Below are 20,377 nucleotides of genomic sequence, written 5' to 3' on the forward strand. Positions count from 1 at the left end.
CCCCCTGAGAAGGGTAAATCTTTTAGCTATGGAAAAAAGTAATTTATATTTTTATACCGGATTGGCGCTGGACCGGGTTAATAACGCCCCCGCTGTTGGCTTTGATGCCCCGGCTGACAGTGTTAAATATATTAGGGGTGTGATCAGGGTCGCTGGACCAATGGATAAAATGGTGTGGACTATAATGAAGTCTCATGAGCATGAGAGTGAGAATCAAGTCCTCCCAGTGGAGCATGGAGAGGAGGTAGAGGAGAATGTTTGTGATGATCATGGTGAGGAGATTTTATCTATCTTACCGATGGTTTTTACAAGGGACACTTTTAATGATTTAACTATGGACAGTTTTAATCCAGATTTTAAGTATTTAAGTACATTTGATGATCCATATGTTAGGGAATCGGGATATCTTAATGCTCATTTAGTTAATGGGTCTAGTTTATTAAATAGTTTTAGACCAAGTACTGATTTTAATAGGGATCGTAATAAGGATCTTAACAGTACTGGTAGTAATATAAATATATTAGAAAGTAGTTCGTGGAAGGATGGGGTTTTTTATTTAGAGTATCCCGTTGATAGTTTTAATTGTCCAATATGTCCCCAGATATTACCAACATTTGGTAAATGGGCCAAACGCATTAATGTGGTTCATAAAAGTAAAGCCATACGAGTTGTATGTAGTAAATGTGGAAAATCTTCTCAATATCATAATATAGCTTGCCACTACCCCAAGTGCATACCCAAGAAGGCGGATACCCCAATGAAGAGCCATACGTGCTCGGTCTGTGGGCTTGGTTTTCATACTAGATCTGGATTGAGCCAACACTGTAGACATAGACACCCTGCTGTGAGGAATGAGCAAAGAAAAGAAGATATGGCTGCTAAAAGTAAGATCAAAGAGGGATCGACTAGATCTCGTATATGGACCAAAGATGAGGTTGCGCAGCTTATACAGTTGGAAAGGAAATATATTGGGAAAAGGAATATAAATAAATGTATTGAGAGCGAGATGAGGACCAAAACGAATAAACAAATATCAGATAAAAGACGAGAATTAGCAAAGAAGAAGTTAGTGGTAACAGGAGATAGGGAGGAAGTGACTGAGGTAGAGGATATTAGAGTAAATATATTAGAAATTCCGCCCCCAAGAGAGAGGATTTTCCCACTAAAAGGACATCCAGAAGTGGATTTAGTGGAGAAAATATGTAAACGGGGAAAACAAAGTAGGGAGGGAAGAGAAATAATAAATAGTTTAGGGGAAATTGAAGGATTATTAAAGGAGGATTTAACAAAAGCTCTCGGATGGGCAATGTTGGAAAAATTATGTTATTCATTAGTAGAGGGAAAGGACCCTAGAAATGAAAGTCAAATAGAGTTGAGGAATAAAGGAAAAGGGAAGATGAGAAAGGAGGGGAGAAGGAAGCAATTTAATGCAATTAGGATCTATGCTACAAAGAAAACTAAGTATATATTCTATCAACAATTATTTGATAAAGATAGAAGAAGATTGACTCGCATTATAATGGGAGAGCCAGATAAGGCTAAGTGTGCTATCCCTATGAAAGAAATTGAGGAATACTATGTAAATATTTTGGGAACAATTGGACATGGTAATATGATAGGGTGGCCATCATCCACAGAGAATGTGGATAATGATATATTAATGAGTCCGATCTCTGTGGATGAGATTAGAATAGCTTTAAGAGAAATAAGAAAAGATAGTGCTCCTGGCCCAGATAAAGTAAAAGTGAGCAATTTGTGGGATATTTTTAATTTAGACTCCTTAATACTTACAAAAAATTTTAATATATGGTTTCTAAATAGACAGGTACCAGATGAATTTAAGAAAAATAGAACGATTTTAATACCAAAGACACAAGATGAGGAGGAAATGAAGAAGTTAACATCTTGGAGACCATTGACAATTGGGTCAGTTTGGATTAGAATCTATACCAAAATATTAGCAAAAAGACTGGTGGAAACAGTTAAGATATGTAGTAGACAAAAAGGGTTTATATCCGCCCCTGGGTGTGAGGAAAATATTGCTATATTAGATAATTTGATTAAAGGGGCTAAACGAAATGGGAATGAAATTGCAATAGTGTTCGTAGATCTGGCTAAAGCATTTGATTCTGTGGGACACGGACATATAATAGCCGGGTTGAGAAGATTTGGTATAGATGAACATTTTATAGATATTATTAGGGACCTTTATGATAATTGCACAACTAGGGTATGGGTGGGTGATGAAGCTACTGAGTCTATTTTAATTAGGAGGGGTGTCAAGCAGGGTGACCCGTTGTCCCCAATTTTGTTTAATATTGCTATGGATCCCCTTTTAACTAGATTAGAAGTAGAAGGAAGTGGTTTTTATGTTAAGGGTAATAGTGTCACGTCATTGGCTTTTGCCGATGATGTGGCAATTTTAAGTAGCTCATATAAAGGAATGATCAAAAATTTGGGTATTTTAGAGGAGTTTTGTAAAAATACTAATCTCTCTGTTAATGTGAAGAAAACGAAAGGCTTTCATATTTTAACTAAACATAAAACCTATGTAGTTAATCCTAAGGATAATTGGCAGATAGGGTCAGAGGAGATTGAATATGTTCAACCAGGGGATTTTGAAAAATATTTAGGGGCTAGAATAGATCCCTGGATAGGTGTAGGGGGACCGGTACTTAAAGAAAAATTGAAAGATTGGAGTGAGAATTTAATTAAGGCCCCATTAAAACCGGCCCCAAAAATATTAATTTTACAGACATACATCTTACCGAAGCTATTTTATAATCTTCTTTTAATAGAACCCCCTTTTAATCTTTTAGACGATCTTGATGTGTTAGTTAGAAAAATAGTTAAAGAGATTTTACATTTACCTCAGTGTACCACAGATGGGATATTTTATTCTAGAGGTAGGGATGGTGGTTTAGCTCTCACTAAGTTTAGTGTGCAAATCCCAAATATGTTAATTCGTAAATGGAGGAGACATATTGTCTCGAGAGATGATTGGATGGACCTATCTTATCTATATGCAGGAGAAAATCTTGTGGATAAAATATTGTCATTTAGTGCAGTAACATCTCATCCCAAGAAATGGAGGGACGAGGAATTTTTAAGATGGTCGGAACTGAGATGTCAGGGAATAGGGATAAAATATTTTAAAAATGATTTAATTGGTAATTCGATTTTTAGAAACTCTAGTAAAGTTAAATCGTCAGCGTATATCGCAGCATTGCAGCTTAGGGCAAATATTTATCCTACTAGGGAGACATTAGCAAGAGGAAGAGGAGGTGTGAATGCTCTTTGTAGATGGTGCGGTAAAGTGTGGGAGACTGTTCCCCATATCTCAGGACAATGTTATAAGACTAAGAATGCTAGGATAAAAAGGCATAATAGAGTAGTGTCTGCAGTTGTAGATAAGGTTGGTAAATTAGGGTGGAATGCAATGATAGAGCCCCATTTGAGAAATAGTAAGGGTGAGTTAAGAAAGCCGGATATTATATTTATAAAAGGAGATACAGCAGTGGTGGTTGATGTTACAGTGCGATGGGAGGATAATGCCGGAAGTTTGGAACAAGCCCACAGTGAGAAGGTGGCTTATTATCTTGAGTTAGAGGAAGAAATTAAAAACTTAACGGGAGGTAAAAATATTCACTTCTTTGGTTTTGTGCTTGGGGCGCGTGGCAAGTGGAGTGAAGGTAATAATGATTTGTTACAATTATTGGGAATGGACAGAAGTAAAAATTTTAAGGAGAGTATATGTAGACTTGTTTTATATTCCACTATTGGTATGATGGCTATATTCAGTGACAGGTAAAGATCCCGGAGTTTCCATTCCGTGTATCTTGCCAAAACTAAATTTTAGCTATTTTGTTTTCCATGCTCTAAATTTTCAAATTTTTAATATTGTTTTGAACATTAATATATTTAGTGTTATTTAATATCTGTCCTTCAATAGAATGGTTTTAACTATATAATAAATACTTATTAATGGATGAAATTCCAATTTAAATTATTAGTTTATTTTTTTTTTTAACTACTGGATGTGGATGCGGACTGGCCGCGTATAATAACCAGGAAAGGGCAGGTAGTCACACCTGTACATAAATAGGGGGTGGAGTCTTGGCGGGCAGTTAGGGGCAGGGGTCCCAGGAGGGGGCAGTCAGGGGACAAGGAGTGGGGGAGGGTTGGGAGTTCTGAGGGGGGGAAGCGGGAAGGGCAGGGCGGGGCTAGGGCAGGATGGGGTGGGGCTAGGGCAGGACAGGGGCGGGGCTCCTCCCATACTCTTTTTTGCTTGCTGGATTATGGTAACCCTAGTTTTTCTGGCTTGGTCTGAGTAGGAGTCACCAGGGATGACTTGTTTGTGCCCAGTTTCTTAGTAATTTTTTAGGTCAGTGTGAGATTCACCTTTATTTTAAGTGATACATTTTCTTTTGGGACTTGAATATGGTTCTGAAGAGACTATTTCTTGCCTATATATCCTTTCAATTCTATATTTTTGTTTGCTGCTCTTTGAAAATTACTACTGTACTTTCCTTGGCTATCATAGTGATGAAGTATACCTAAGTGCAATGCTTAAAAAAAATGCTTTGGAAATGAAATTAAGAGTTCCAGAAAGAGTCACATTTATTTCCAGCTATCTTTGGCCTCAAATGTTTTTATCCAAAGAAAAATTGATATATTGATGCTAATGATGGCAATCTTACTCTAATGTTTAGTGTGTCTTGTCTATTGGACACATCCTGCTTTCATTTACAACCACACAACTTGTCTTCCAGGGAGTTGCACAGATGTAATTGAGAGCAGAGTTTGGCTATATATTAGGGCTGTCAATAGCAGTTAACTCACGCGATTAACTCAAAAAAATTAATCACGATTAAAAAAAGTAATTTTGATTGATTGCACTTATAACAATAGAATACCAATTGAAATTTATTCAATATTTTTGATGTTTTTCTACTTTTTCAATATTGATTTCAATTACAACACAGAATACAAAGTGCACAGTGCTCACTTTATATTATTTTTTATTACAAACATATGCACTGTAAAAATGATAAACAAAAGAAACCGTATTTTTCAATTCACCTCATACAAGTACTGAAGTGCAATCTATTGTGAAAGTGTAACTTACAAATGCAGATTTTTTTTTTTTTTGGTTACATAACTGCACTCAAAACCAAAACAGTGTAAAACATTAGAGCCTACAAGTCCACTTAGTCCTTCTCATTCTGCCAATCACTAAGACAAACAAGTTTGTTTACATTGACAGAAGATATTGCTGCCTGCTTCTTATTTGCAATGTCACCTGAAAGTGAGAAAAGGGATTCGCATGGAACTTTTGTAGCCGTTGCAAGGTATTTACATGCCAGATATGGTAAACATGTGTATGCCTCTTTATATAGGGTGACCAGATGAGGGGAAGAAAATATCGGGAGGACACATGGGGAGGGGTGTGACCGCTGGCAGAGGAAAAAGAAAAAAAGCCAAGTCCTGCCGGCTGAGCAAAAAAAAACCACCACCACCCAGTGCTGCCAGCGGATATAGGGACAAATTGCGTCCTGGCCGAAGATCAGTCAGGATGCAGGACAGACACCGAAATATCGGGACAGTCTGGTCACCTTATCTTTATGCTTTGGCCACCATTCAGAGGACATGCTTCCATGCTGATGATGCTAGTTTAAAAAAAAAATGCATCAATTAAATTTGTGACTGTACTCCTCGGGGGGGAGAACTGTACATCTCCTGCTCTGTTTTACCCACATTCTGCATATATTTCATGTTATAGCAGTCTCAGATGATGACCCAGCACATGTTTGTTTTAAGAACACTTTCACAACAGATTCAACAACACACAAAGAAGGTACCAATGTGAGATTTTTAAAAATAGCTACAGCACTCGATGCAAGGTTTAAGAATCTGAAGTGCCGTCCAAAATCTGAGAAGGATGAGGTGTGGAGCATGCGTTTAGAAGTCTTAAAAGAGCAACACTCTGATGCGGAAACTACAGAACCCAAACCACCAAAAAAGAAAATCAACCTTCTGCTGGTGGCATCTGACTCAGATGATGAAAATGAACATGCGTCAGTCCGCACTGCTTTGGATTGCTATCAAGCAGAACCCATCAGTAGCATGGAAGCATGTCCTCTGGAATGGTGGTTGAAGCATGAAGGGACATATGAATCTTTAGCGTATCTGGCACGTAAATATCTTGCAACGCCAGCTATAGCAGTGCCATGCGAACGTCTGCTCTCTCTTTCAGATGACATTGTAAACCAGAAGCAGGCAGCATTATCTCCAGCAAATTGTAACCAACCTTGTTTGTCTGAGTGATTGGCTGACCAAGAAGTAGGACTGAGTGAACTTGTAGGTTCTAAAGTTTTACATTTTTATTTTTGAATGGTATTTTGTACATAATTCTACATTTTTAAATTCAACTTTCATGACAGAGTACTTGTATGAGGTGAATTGAAAAATACAATTTTTTTTGTTTTTTACAGTGCAAATATTTGTAATCAAAAAGTGAGCACTGTACACTTTGAATTCTGTGTTGTAATTGAAATTAATATATTTGAAAATGTAGTAAACATCCAAAAATATTTAAAAGGTATTGTATTGTTATTTAACAGCGATTGTTTTTTTTAATTGCTTGACAGCCCTACTATATATATATATATATATAGTATAGTATATAAAATATAAATAAATAAAATAAATGAATCACTTTGCCCAACATTGGAGTGAAGATACCAGGTGAGTGAAACATGGTAATTGTTTAACACTGCACAGTAACACTACACAAGTTTATTTAGAAATAAAGAGAATATCATGTTTGAGTTTTAAGGTTTATATTCACCAAAAGCAAAAGATTAAAGCAGATTCATAATTTTTCATTTTAAAAGTTAACAAAGCCTGAAGCCAACAATCTCTTGTTCTGGCAGAGGGATAGGCTAGATGAAATAAGACGCAGCATAAAAACATATGGTAAATCTGAAAAATACTTGATAAATATCATTTTCTCATGTTAAGCAGGTATCGAGTATTAATCTAGTCTTCTGTAGACAGATCCCATTCTGTTCTCCAGTTTAATCCTATCTATACTTCTGTGATATGTAGACCCCCATCAACAGTAGCCTGGTGGATTGCAGAGCTGATGATTGTATCAAGCAATTGATGTTGTAGAATGACTCCTGTGCCCTTTATGTGACGTGTAAAAGGGGGTGGGGGGTTTGCAGGAGAGTGTGGAAGCAATGTAGAGGCTCCAACTTGTGCAACATTCCCATCTCCTGAATGAGTTGTTCCTCCATGAGCACATCACTCCTGTGTTCTGTCTACTGGATTTCAGTCATAGCCTTGGTCTTGATCAAGACACAGCTACATCAGTGATCACATTTCCATTTGTAATCCATCCAGGCAAGTGTGCTCCTTGGGGACATAACAGTTTACAAAGCCCAGGGTGAAGTGCGTAAGATCCAAAGATAAAGCATTCTTAAATTGAGGGTGTTCATTGGTGGAACTAACTTGTAGAGAAGCTTGGCTAAGCCGTAGTCTGACCACCATCAGGACTTATTGCAAGACCATCCTCTTTGGCCAAGCATGTAGGGCTGAGGTATCAAACGAGTTCTACACACACATTGCCTTACCTAAACTTAATCGCTCAGGCAGGTCTATCTTATTCCCCATCTCTGAGTTGGTAAAAACAGCCTGCACTGCTTTGCAGCATGCTCCCTCTGTTGCTAAGTGAGTCTCCCCAGCCTGTCAGCTTTTTCACTGACATAGTGGGTAGCCTCTCCCAGCTCACTCAAACCCCCTCCCTTTCCTAGAGTCTTTAAGGTGTTAGAATCCCCTTTGATGCCAGGCTTAGTCTTGGGAAACAATACCCCCATGGTAGCCTGGATGGAGCTCCAGATAGGTAACTTCTCTGCCCCAATCCTTATCTTAACTCCTTTGAAGCTGTGTATCTGAAAGCCTGGCTTATGTCATTGTTTTACCTCTCCTGCTCAGTGCTTTAACAACCCCTTTACAACCTCCTTTGATTTATGCTATATGTTCAGGCAGGCAGCAATACAAAACTGAACCAGGAAACATTTTCTTGGTTCGGCACAGAGGCCTCTGAGTATACGCTTCACTCCCTCAGCAGGCTCCCAATGCTCAATCTCATCTGCCTGTGCCAATATCCCAATAACCATGACTGTAATTCCCTGGTCTGGGCTTTGTTGGGGCTATGATTAAAATGTAAGTGTTGGACCTGTGGCTGTAGCCTAGCTTTCACCTGTGGGGCTGGATATGTTAGTTGATTTCAGTGCTTCAGGGGCTACAATGCTGTGCTCAGACACTTGTCTTCCCTTTATCTCTTGCAAACGTGCTGGACCCTTTTTCTGTTACCCTCACTCACCAACAGGGATTTACACACACACACACACACACACACAGTGGGGGTGTAAACCCTCCCCCCTCTCCCCGAATTTCACCAACACCCCCCAGTGGTCAACTAGTAGTTACGCAGTGTTGCCAATTTAGTCATTGGTTGGAAATTTGAATTGAAATTGAAACATTACTACACACTTTAAAAGCATATACAGTGTATGATAAAATACTTGTACCTAAAAAAGTATAACCGGTTTGAAAAGTATGAACAAAGACAAGCTTCTTCACACAGCTCTTCTTTTTTCTGACAATGTTGGTGCATTCGTTTCGGCAATGTTGGCCAACCATATAATTTCAAATTCTGATTTGTAAGCAAGGTCTGAATGAGCTCTCCCCTGACAGCTAGTCATGAGCCGGGGGAGGGGGAAAGGCTTCAGGACCAGACTGTATTTACATGAACTCACCTACTCTGCCTAGTTATCCAGCAGACAGAGCTGTGCTGCCCAAGGGATCAATTTTGGCTGATGGTGGGTTACAAATAATTTTGTATTGAATGTGGAAGTCATGAAATGTTGTTATCTTTATTGTATGAGTAAAGGGCAGTGGAACTGTACTTAGCCTGACTGAATGAGGGGGTCTCCCTCAATGCTTAATTTTTGCCAGGGCTGAGCCCCGGCACCTCTAGGCTTGGCAGTTCATAGCCCTGGGACCTCTGGGCTTCCTACATCAGTTACTAAAGTAAAAAACTTGCTTGAGCCCCTGCAACTCTTTCATTACAAATTTCATTACCATTAGGGTGGGGGATAGGGATAGAAGTTTTGCTTGGTGGTGTGGGCTGTGCTTAAGAGTCACAGGCACTATTGGACCTGCCCCTCTCCCCTATTTAAAGATAGAGCTTATTATGCTCCATAGAGTCTTTTGTTTTGTTAAGTGACCACTAGAGCTGAAATCACTGAGGTCTAAATACTTAGACCTGCTGCAGGACAGCATTTCTGTGGAAAAGACAGCCCAGCCTGCACTCGCTGTGCAGTTCCCCCACTGAGAGTGGAAATCCCTGAGACCTGGGTGGAACCTCAAGAGACCGACTCGCAGAGGTCACAGTGGCAGGTGGCAGCAGAAGGGGATGACACAGGGCCATTGGCAATGGAATGGTGGAGTGAATGGTGGCAAAACAAACAGCAGCAACCAGAGTCAGCAGCCGGAGCGAGTGGCGAGCAGCTGGAGGAACGAGCAAGGTGGCTTTTCCCCCACACTTCCCAGGGTGGGAGGTGAACTCAGATGAAAGCACCTCTGAACTCTGGGTCTTCACTGACCAAGGACAACAACTATGAGGGGGTAGAGGGAGAAGGAAGGGACAAGTTAAAGGAACATTTGTTTGTTGGACTATGTTTTAGTGACTTTGCTCCAGAATGCTAGATTTGTGACTAAGAAACTTATATAAATACACATTTCCTAATAGGCCAAGATATTTTTAAAACAAATTCTTTTCAATGGTCATTATCTTACATTGTTGCTATCTCAAGAAGTTGTTATCTTGGGGAGTTTCTGTACTAAACATTTTTATTATATTATAATTAATTTTTACATAAGAACAGCCATATTGGGTCAGACCAGAGGTCCATCTAGCCCAGTACCCTGTCTTCCGACAGTGGCCAATGCCAGGTGCTTCAAAGGGAATTAACAGAACATGGAAATTATCAAGTGATCCATCCTCTGTCATCAACACCCACTTCTGACAAGCAGAGGCTCTCAGAGCACAGTGATGCATCCCTGCCCATCCTGCCTAATAGCCATTGATAGACATATCCTCCACGAACTTATCTAGTTCTTTTATGAACCCTGTTATAGTTTTGGCCTTCACAACACCCCCTGGCAAAAAGTTCCACAAGTTGACTGTGTGTTGTCTGAAGAAGTATTTCCTTTTGTTTGTTTTAAACCTGCTGCCTATTAATTTCACTGGGCGACCCCTAGTTCTTGTGTTATGTGAAGGAGCTTATTCACTTTCTCCATGCCAGTCAAGATTTTATAGACCTGTATCATACCCCCCCAGTCCTCTATTTTCCAAGCTGAAAAGTCCCAGTCTTTTTAATCTTGTCTCATATGGAAGCTGTTCCATACCCCTAATCATTTTAGTTTCCCTTCTCTGTACCTTTTCCAACTCCAATATATCTTTTTTGAGATGGGGCAACGAGAATTGCATGCAGTATTCAAGATGTGAGCATACCATGGATTTATATAATAAAAGTGTAGGAGCTTGGTTTGCCAGACCAACCCGCAAAGCCAATGCTGACAAACTATGTGAAAAGGCTGCAAAACACCAATCTTCTAGACTTCATCGACATGCAGAAAGCCTTATAAGCCATTCATTGTCAAAGCCAATTTTAGAAATACTTAATGAGGCTGTTAAAAATGCTGGAGACAGAGTTTATTCAAACAAACATGGTTGTCCCATCATACTTTCTCTGTAAGCAAGAGACACCACACACTACAAACTGGAGGCCAATGTTAAGTGCATTGTCATTTGTTAATCCTGAAGTTGGACCCTGGTTCCAACTAAGACCAACAAATGCTCACTATCTTTCTGCAAGAAACTCAACTGACTGGTTAGAAGTATGTAGTGAACAGTGAAAGTCTCAGCAGTTGAAAAAGTGAAGAACTCTTTCACCACATTCAGAAAATGTGCATATATGGCTGATGAATGAACTGATGCAAATAGGTGTCAAGTATTAAGTCACTGTGTATGTTATAGATGTCAGTGGTAGGCCAGTAGATGAATTTCTAGAAGATGTTCAGGTTATAGAAGACATATGGCTGCATCTCTGACAACCCATGTCTTAAAAGAGTCAAATGCTTGTAAATTGAACTCCAAAGAGATGGCTGCTTGTGCATTTGATGAAGCTGCAAACTTCTCTGGAAGACATAGTGGAGTACAGAGAAAAGTGTAACTCTAATCTCTCCTATACACACTGCAGATGCCATCTGCTCCAACTAGCACTAGTACGAGCTACAAAATCTTCAAAGGGCATTTTAAAAGCCATACATTTAATGTCTTCATTATACTTTTTTTTTTCCAGCAAGAGTCCAAAAGGACTGAACATCTTGGAAAATATAGAAGATACACTGGGACTGAAGTTCAAATTAGTCCAGCCTGGGAAAACCCACTGGCTTTCTCATGAGCGATCCTTGGCTATTGTCTTAAAATTACTGCAACCATTATTATTGGCCTCGGAAAGTATCTACTGAGATGGGACGGATCTAAGTAGTGAAGCTGGTGGACTACTTTTGCTACTAAGTTCAGAGAAGACAATCACCATTCTCTCTTGTAAGTCTACTGTTGAAACCACTTGGATCATTAAACAATGCCATCCAGGCATCTGCTACAACAGTAGTAGATCTCTGTCTAGCAGTGGAAACTACAGTTGGATCAATCAGAGAGAGATCCATTGAAAATGTACTGGAAGACTTCAGTTCAGAAGTTGACTAATTAGGGCACTTATATTGGCTCCTTAAATGAAGAGGACAAAAAGGTTTTGTTAAGCTAGCTGAAAAAGTAAAGTACACAGACTTGATTCTTACAGCTCTACACCACCAACTTCTGGATTCTGTCAACCTCTATGTAGCTTTTACAGATGCCTGTCACCGACAGTTGAGTGGAATGAGGCATTACCAGCAACGGGGCTGCCATGTGATCAGAATAGAAAATTTGAACACAGAGTGGAATATCATATGATGAATAAATGAAGATTTGACTTCAACTTCTTCTTTATCATCAGTAGTGGTTCGACCCAATTTTTGTGCTATGTTTCCTGAGATGAAAGAAGTAGGAATTCATCTCTTTCTGGCCCCAATCACAACAGCTACAGTTGAGCGTTTTTTCCTCATTGAATAGAATTTTGTGTTCTGAAACGCACCTTCTGCATGATAATGATCATATCATGAAGGACTCAAAGTACCGGACACATGAGAAGCCACCAAAAATGAATGCACTGCATTTGAGAAGTTCATTAACAGAGTTGTGCAAAATTACAACAAGAAACCAAGAAGAATGTAGATAGAGTGCTTCATAATAGACTTCTGTAGCAAACTTAAATTTGTGTGATGATTTAAATCTAATAAAATGGTTGTGAAACATTTTTCAGTGTTTACTATGGTGCCATACAGCCCACCTTCGCCCTCACGGCCTCCCTCCACGTCTGTATTTTTTAACACCACCCCCTTCTTTCAATTCCTGGGGAAAACACTGCTCACCAAGCAGCAAGTGCAGGCCTTTTTGTTCAACAGGAGCCTCTTTTCATCTGCTGTCATTGTGTGGGGTTCTTCTCTCACCAGCCCCATTTCTCAGAGGCAGGTTTCTCTTAAGATTTCTGCCTTGGCTCAGGGTTCATCATCAGGAACTTTTGTACATCTGTCAGTGGTGGGGTGGGGCTAATTACTTCCTTCCCTAGCTTTCTCCTCTGTGTCAGGTTTCCCTCAATTTTCTTTTGTGCCTTTCTCTGCATCAGTCTCGCTTCATAGCAGAGGTCTCTACATCTCAATAGCCTGCTACCACTTTCACTTTTAACTGCTGTGTCTGTGGGTCTCCAATGTTGCAGCACCATAAAGACTTCTCAGGGCCCCTAACGTCCTCCCTGGTGTCAGTGCCAGTCAGCCTGCTAAGGCCCAAATGTGGGGCACAGTGTGGGACAAAAACCCACAAAGGGCACGCAAATTTTTCATGCAAGAAACTTAAAATGCTGTGGGGTTCATTCCTTAAGTGTCAATCACTCTCCATAAACTCAGTTTCATGATTCTTTATTTCTTCATTTTCTTAAATAAATGTGAGGGGACATTAAATTAGTGTGGTATGTAGAGAATCTTGGGACAAAATGAGTGATATCCCTCAAACTTTACATTTCATTTGTGCTGGAGCCCTTTAGTGCCTGCCAGGTGCCTGCTGAATTGCTCTTGGAGAGAACTGGCTGCCCAGCCTCACTTATGTTCAGGCTCCCTCCTGCACAGACAGCACCTCAGCCTGTGACACTCAGATAAAACCAGTTTCTAAGCATCCTGCTCCTTCTGGGTCCTATTAGCCAGCTTGTTGGGACATATGATCCAGTGTATCTGAACCTGCAGGGCTACCAATGAGTAGAAGGATCTTTTATCTGAAGCAGCTCCCTGTTCAGAATGCCTGGGATCATTAATTGCTAGGCTGTGGATTGCAACAATGTCTGTAGTGTATTACACACACACACACACACACACACAATGTTTAAAAGAACATTATTGAAATTGCAAAGTCAAGACCCCAAAAGTTTGGAAATGCCAGAAGTAAGGTTGCCTAAGCAACCCGTGTGGATATGCATTATGAGATTGTCTTTGATTACATGCATGCAGTGCTTGTTGTAGTTGTGTCTGCCCCAGGATATTAGAGAGACAAGGTAGATGAGGTAATATCTTTTATTGAGCCAACTTCACTGTTGGTGAGAGAGACAAACTTTTGATCTTACACAGAGCTGCCCTTCAGGTTTGGGAAAATTGGTCCAATAAAAGATATTGCCTCACCCAGCTTGTCTCGCTAATGACATAATCACACTGTTTTTCCACAGGACCCCTTCCTCATTCAGCACACACAATAGACAGTGCTCATGTAATGAGCAGCTGTTCAATATTTTGTTTTCAGCTTGTTTAGTTTGTGTTCGGACACTTTATTTACTGCACACTACTCAAATTCTGCTCTGAAGATAGAATTATTAATTTCCTCATAAGCTTTCCTATGGTGCCCATCATTATATTGTATGAGTACTTCACAAACATCAATTTGTTTTCACAACATCCTGTGAGGCTTCCATTTTACAGGTGGGGAATGAAGGCAGAAAGAGAGTAAGGACAAAAGTATCCACTAATTCTGGCTGCCTAATTTGAGATACCCAGGTCCCAATTTTTCAGAGTACTTAGCAATATATAGCACTTCATATGTTTATCTTTTGGCTTCAGTTGCCATTATTTGTGCTCAGCACTTTTGCAAATCAAACCAGAGGATCTCAGAACAGGTACCCAGAAAATGAGGATCACACAGTGACCATCTGTAAAAAGGTCAGTTTAAGTGACATGCCCAGCATCATACATGAACTCTGTGGCAGAGGCAGGGATAGAATCCATTTCTCCAGGATGGCATTCAATTACCTTAACCATGAGATCCTCCTTTCCCTTCCAGCAATCCTCTGCCTCATTCACTGCACACCTTCCAGCTTCTGCAACAAATAAGGCAGCAGCCCTACAGACAACAGCCTCCTTTACCACACAACCCTGATTCATCTCCTGAGCAAATCCATCTTGAATGAGACAGGGGTCCTGTGGAAAAAAAGATTTGTAATTATGTCACTGACTTAAGGTTGCATGGGCAATTTTAATTGTCATTCCCTAACATTTTGAGAGCTTGACTTTGCAACCTTAATGGTGTTCTTTTAATCTAGTTTTTTCAATGTAATCTCCTAATTACAAACATGTGTTAGCCCTGGCTGAAAAAAAGGATGTTTAATTAAATTGGAAAAAGAACATTTCCAACATGTGGAACCATATAGACTCTTGATATGGTTCATCAGCATAGTTGGGATCTTCAGCTCCATAGCAGAGTCCTGTTCCACTTGAGCTCGTTCTCTTCTATCAATTACTCCACTATCTCCTACTGCTATGTGGATCAGGCACTAGTCAGAGATGGAGAAATAATCTTTGCCAGTGGGTTTCAAAGCTTGCCAGACAGCAAAAATATGTTGAGACTCAGGACTAGTGGGTTTAATTCCAGCTTCTGTGGGGAGAGTGTTCTCTAGTGGTTACAAATCTGGCTTGTCTAAAGGCTACAAATACAGGTTCTGCGCCATCCCCTAGCAATTTCATGTCTCCTTCTGCTCTGATACACCCTCCCCAGCTCCTGCTTGTCCCCACCCTGCCTAGCTCCTGCATCCTGTCCCCTCCCTCTGCTCCTGCTTCTGTCTCCAGCTCCCTCCCGCACTATTCCCTGCTCCTAAATTCCCCCATCTCCAGGCCCTGCCTATCCCTCCCCTCCCTCTTGTTCTTACTTCTCTTTGGCTTCTGCTCTTAACTCCAGGTTCCTATCCACTTTCCCTCCTAAGCATCTGTCCCGCATCCCTTCCCCGGCCCCTGTTCCTCGCCCTTCTACATTCCATTCAGGGAGCTGCTTCCTCCTTCACATTGCCTGGGTTCAGAGCATTTGGAAGAGACAGTCTCCCCTGCTTTCAATTTCTGTGCACAGTACCGGAACAGCAATTACAAGAAAGTCCTGTTCAGCCCCTGCAACCTCAGGCTGGAGCATGCTTATTGTAAGACAGAATCTTCTAAGAATTCAAATGCCAAATTCTAACAAACCTTTACTGAGCATGTGCAGATTTTCAGGTGCTCTTACCTTGACTAGATTTTCACAGGAATGGCAAAAGCCCCTGAGGAGACCCTCCCTGCTCCCTGACTTCCCCTTCCCTCCGCCAAATGTCAAGTTCCTACTCCAACTTATGGAGGTGCTAGAGCTTCTCATCAAAACAGTTGAAAGAATTTTTTAAATTGGCAACACAGTGTATTTCTCCCTAATATGTTCAGAAAGAGCTGAACCATTTCAGCTGAAACTTTGCCAAAAAAAATGTCATCCTCAAGCAGACAACAGGCATTAAAAATGTAAAGTCCGAACGATTTGTTTGCAAAGTTATAAGCAAATGAAAACAGGGTCTTATCATGGAAAGTGTTAGGTAACTTCAACAATAGCCAGGTCCACCTCTGCAGCCTAAAATACAAAGGGAACACATTTTGAACATATCGCTCCCCCACCCCTCCATATGTTATTTGTCCTTAGACTGTAGTCTCTGGGGAGAAACTGTGTGTGCGCGTGCATGTGCGCATGCTTGTATAACATCTAGCCCAGTCAAGCCCCAGTCCTGACCTCAGTCTTTGGGTGCTAACATAAAGCTAATAATAATGTTTGTACTCAATTAAATTCACTTCACTCTCACAAAGGCAAAGAAACTGGTGTCCCGTGCTGTAGCCCACCTTCATCCCATGTCCCACAGATATTACCTCTTCCTTGTCACCTGTACAGGTTGGTGGGGCCACAGGTTCTGTTCTCTTTCCCATGTAGTCCACACCAGCCTATATACACAGATTTGTCCCAAAGTTGTCCTATTGGCCGCTCTCCTCACACAGCTGCAAGGCAGAACTTAACTGGGGAAGTGGGCCTTGTGGGCTCTGCACCAGAGTGAGTTACATCCACTATGCTTTATAAGACCCCTTCCCCCAACACACACAGCATTCACTTTCCTTCTCTTTTTTCTTATTTATTTATTTTTAAATAACTAGTGTCTTTCAACTGCTTGAGTGTCCCTTTAAACTAGGCTCTGGGGGACTCAGATTTATTATTTGTTTGTAATGAAGAAACCTGAGAACCCTCAGACCTAATATAGCTTAATATATTTGCCAGCTCTTTCTTCTGCAGTTGTTTTACTATTATCAATAAACCTGGTATATAGGAAAAAAAAGTTCTCATACATCAGTGATACACAGCAGATAGCAGCTGCACCACATCACAAATTGTTCAAAAATGCCTTTATAAAAAAAAAAAAGAGAGGCTCTACTTTCTGTGGTAGAAGTAAGAGCCCAACAGAAAACTAAACCTTTGTAGAATGATAAATAGTTTCAAAAGTATTCCTCTCCTGTTTTTAAAGTGTTCCCCTGTAGTGAAATGTATTTTAATTGAACCAGAAATTGTAATAAAAGGTTATCAGGTAAAACTGCTTAGACCATTGCTGAATTTTAGAAATAAGGAATGTCCTGATTTAGCAGGGACAGGTTAATAGTTCAGATACCCCACGTGGGTCAAAGCAATAATAAAATCAGATTCTTTTTGGTAACTGATCTCTGATGAACAGCTGCAACTTGGAAATAGAACTTTGTTTAAAAGCTTGCAACGTTACAATTGACAAAATAAGCCCCAAACATACTAGACATAAATATATCTTTGCATATATTTTAATGCATGTTTGTTTTCCTAAAAATTAAATATTTGTTTCCTGGGAGGTTGGAGATGAGCAGCATGCCCTCTGAGATCAGACCGATAGCTACAGGTACCAACTGAGCAGCAGGGAAAACCCAAGACTAAGTGGAGCTCTTCAGTTTGTTAGTTCAAAATGTCAGGCTGATTATTAGTTGGACTGTGGGGATAACATTTATAAAAAGGAAAAATAAAAATCGCCACCCACTCTTTACTTTGAAGGAATGACAGTCCTCTTTTTCTTTGGTTAGCCTTGATCTGGAACGTTTTGTCATTCTAAACATTGTAGCCTGGAACTAGTCCCAGCTTGCAAAACCAATAAAAAATTTGGAGATCTCAGCTTTCTCCTGAAACAAATACAAGTGAAAATTGTTCCCTCTAACCTCTTTTTCCCTGCAAACATATGGGGTTTATATTCATCAAGCTTCTGGAAGCCCTGAGGACTCATTTCATCCAGGAATGAAAACTTTCTAAACTCCTTCAGTACATGTAAAAACATTCTATTTGTTCCCTTTTAAAATCTGCAGGGTGCCCCCATGTTAGTTTAGTATCCAGAAAACTTCTCTTCTGCAGCAGAAGATACGTGATGAATTCCAGATGTCTGCACATGGCAGCAATCCCCAGACATAATAGATTACATCAGGGAGACAAATGATAAGAAAGCAAGCTCTTTCCCCCTCTCCCCCTTCTCCTTAAGGGTACAGCAGGTTTTGAGGTTGAGTTTATTTACTGAGTTGATATATGAAACCTTTGCTTCACATTTAAGTGGCAGTCATTACCATCAATCATAGAAGCCAGCAGCATTTGGGGAAGTTTTTGGTTTTCACAGGGAACTCGGGATCACGTGAGTTTCCTGATGACACTGAAATACAGAAAACTTCCAGGCAGGTATACAAGATTTACAGAAACACTTTCTTCTTCAGATATTTATAATCAGCCCCAAACTGACCTTTTAGGACCACATCTGCAATACATAGGAGGGCAAGGAAAGGGCAGTTAGAAATGATCTAGTATCAGAAGTGTTACTCCTACACACACACACACACTCACTCTCTCTCTCTCTATATATATATATACACAAAAAGAGAGAGATGTTTCTTCTGATAAATGTACATGGGATCTAAAATAGAAAAGGTGGTTGTCACGAGTCCAGTACTGCAACCCTCATTCACTGATGGCAGTGGGACTATTCCTACAAAAGAAGGCTACTTACATGAGTAAAGGACTATACGATCCTCCCTCACCCCCCAAAGAGAGATGTGTGGATTTTGGAAAAAATACTGTAGCATCAATATTTAGAAAGTACAAAGCAGTTTGTATTTTCAAATGCTCTACAAACATTAACTGGTGAATTCTCACACATTGTGCTTTTGCCAGTGAAGTCCTGGCTTGGAAGGCCTGGAGGGTCTTATTTAAAAAAATAAGGCAAAATAAGGGAGAAATTGGATTTCAAATAGCTAATACTAATGCAAACGAATAAGGATCTCATCCTACAAGCTGTGCGCATATGAATAGTTCCTTTGACGTCAGTGGCACGACTTATGAGAGTAAGAACTACGAACAGACTTAAGGATTTGCAGGAGCAGGCCCCAAGCCCTTGTGATAGCTGAGCTCTCTAAAAGGCTTTCAATGTCCAGATATTTTTTGTTCTTAGACTCAAATTGGAGAGGAATTCATGAGACCAGTGGAGTCTGTTGGGGAAGCTTGATATGGAAGGGAGACCTAAAGGCACTGAAAATAATGTGGAGTGTGTTGGGATAACCAGATGATGGGATAGAAGGAGGACTGGGAGACACCAGGTGATACAGTCGTAAGATATGGAGAAATTTACAAGCTTCAGTTAAGAGGAGTGAAGAGTATTAGATGTTGTTACAGTTACGGATTTATTGCCATTATTAGCATTTGGTGATTATTTAGCTATTTTATAGCGTGGGAAACTATTAAATGTATATGATACGAGACAAGTAAATGGAGGGGGACAGAATGTAGGAGGCCCAGGTCCACAAAGGTACTTAGGCACCTAAACCCCAGACTTAGATACCTAAACCTCGAGTTTAGGCACCTAAATCCCAGTTTTGGCTGCACTGTGATCCACAAAATTCCTGCTGAACCTGGCGCCTATGTTTTCAGGGTAAAAGTCCTCTGAGTGCCTCTGGGAATGTACACTGCTGCCTGCCTCTAGGCATTTGGACATGTATCTGCCAATGCAATTAATGAACTGGGGCAACATAGACATTTGGGGCACCTAAATCATATGTGGGGCCTGATCTGGTAGGCAGCCTCTGAGCAACCCTACTGGATTGGGTCCCATTCAAAATCGAGCAGGCAGAAGAGGTACTACTCCTGCCCACCTTCTAACTTGAATCCTAGTGGTTAGAGCACACACATGGTCTATGGGAGACCCAGGTTCAATTCCCCCCCCTCTCTATCAGAGGGGGAGAAAGGGTTTGAATAAGCATCTGCCACCTCTCAGGAGTGAGCTGTTCCGTATTTCACCACAGTAGAACAGTCATTGGGCCAGAAGAAGAGTGACTGTGGTGTGGGGATTAGAACTCCCAACTGGAATTGGGAGACCAGGGTCCCTGCTTCAGTCATTCTTTCATTTGTTATCCACAGTGGAACAGCTTCCACAGAAGAGACTGAGGGAGCACCACATCAGAGAATCCCACAGCATAGTTGGTCAAACACTCTGCTGAGAGACAGGACACCCTGTGTGACCCTAAGAATCCCTCAATACCAACTGACAGATGGTTCACTGTTCTGTAACAGCAAGCCCTGTCAGGCCTGACAAACCCACTGCATCTAACATGGTGTTTTCAGACTATTTATCCAAAAAGAATTGTGTTAGGTGTCTTACCATAGTGATCCTCATAATCATTTCAAGATGTATGTACGGGTGAGATTCAAGAAGTTGTATTTATGTATTGAAAATATGTTTTAGAATCTGTGTCCCAGGCAGGCTGGTTTTGCCAAACAGAGGGATGTGGA

This window comes from Trachemys scripta, chromosome 5, assembly GCF_013100865.1.
Source record: "Trachemys scripta elegans isolate TJP31775 chromosome 5, CAS_Tse_1.0, whole genome shotgun sequence".
Lineage (NCBI taxonomy): Eukaryota > Metazoa > Chordata > Testudines > Emydidae > Trachemys > Trachemys scripta.